The sequence below is a fragment of the Echinops telfairi genome, unplaced genomic scaffold (assembly GCF_000313985.2).
Source record: "Echinops telfairi isolate 266 unplaced genomic scaffold, ASM31398v2 ScPeMD7_2;HRSCAF=8, whole genome shotgun sequence".
Classification (NCBI taxonomy): Eukaryota; Metazoa; Chordata; class Mammalia; order Afrosoricida; family Tenrecidae; genus Echinops; species Echinops telfairi.
This window is the reverse complement of record NW_022103898.1, coordinates 22,644,997-22,646,488: the sequence shown is the minus strand read 5'-3', so window position 1 is coordinate 22,646,488 and position 1,492 is coordinate 22,644,997.

Sequence of the window (1,492 nt, the reverse complement as noted above, 5' to 3'; positions counted from 1 at the left end):
CCTGCGTGCTCCCTGCGCCGTCGGGGCTGCACGAAACCCCCCGGGCCCCGCGTCGCTGCGAAGGCCCCCTCGAGCTGCCTTCGCACCGCGTTACCCGCGCCCGTGCGGGGCGGGCTTGCTCGGGCCTCCTCTATTTTTAACCCCCGTCCTCCCCCACGTGGAAATGTCTCACCCGCCTCATCAAAGCCTGCCTGCGCCCTGCTTTTCAAGGGGAAACCAAGGATCGAAGTCACCAGTTGGGGCGCCACACGAACCGCCCGTGGGCTGGGGAGCCCGTTACTTGCCGGCCGCCTGCAGCACCTTGTGTCCCCGTGAACACGGGTACAGCGGGCTCCCTCGCCCTGACTCGAGCTTTGCAGATTTCAGGTTTCACGAGCTGGGCAGTTTAGGCAGCCCTCACCCCGAACTGAAAATGGTGCATTTCCTACCCGTCCCATAGTCGTTGCAACCTGATCTGTCTGTGGCTTGGCCCAGCCAGGTGACCTGTCCAAGACTCCGTGCAGACCGGCTTCTGCTTGTTGCTGCTCTTCGCCTGCCTGCAGCCTGGGCCGGACCTCACCTGGCTGCGCCTACCACCGCGGTGACACCGCTCGAGCCCAACAAGTGTCTGCACAAGGCCTGGGACCGCGCGGAACCGGTACTGGTGTCTCACGGAAACTTCTCGGCTGTGACCACTTCAAAGTATACGGGCAGGTTTGTCACTTAAAACTATAGGAGTTCCTACTATTTACCTGCAGACTTACATTTCCGGGGCAAAGAAGGAGGCAAGGACCTATGAGATTCCCCCAAATTATGCCGGAGCCATGCCACTCACGGAGGAGTCAGCAAACATGTTTGAATTCCAGCTCCCACCCTGGCTGGTGAGCTGCCCAGATATCTTTTACCTTCACGACTGTATCCTCACTTCTGAATTGGGGGTAATCATAGCTACTTCTTAAGAGTTGTTTGGAATTAATGCATTTAACGCACCTCAAACCAAACCCACTGTCATCCTGATTCTGACTCAGAGACCCTAGGACAGGGTAGAACTGCTCCATAGGGTTTCCAAGATTCAAAATCTTTATAGCAACAGGCAGCCTCGTCTTTCTAGGAGAGGCTGGGGGGTTTGAACTGGGGCCTTTGCTATTAGTAGTCAGATGTTTAACCCACAGGGCTACAAGGGCTCCTTTAATACATATTGAAAGTTCTGAATACAAGTTGGCTTTTATAAGACATAAATTTCAATCTCCGTCAGACTTGTTTTTAACTATCAGTTGCCAAAAATAAGTAGAACGGGGGAAAGTATGACTAACACACTCTGGACAATGACAAAAAGATCTCATAGATGACTACTTTTTCTGAGTTGTCATTAGTTCCATCGAGTGGGTTTCGACCCTTAGCATCTTATGCCCAACAGATCAAAACACTGCCTGGCCCTGCACCATCCTCACAATTGTTCTTATGTTTGAGCCCATTGTAGCAGCCACAGTTTCAATCCATCTCCTCAAGGGCT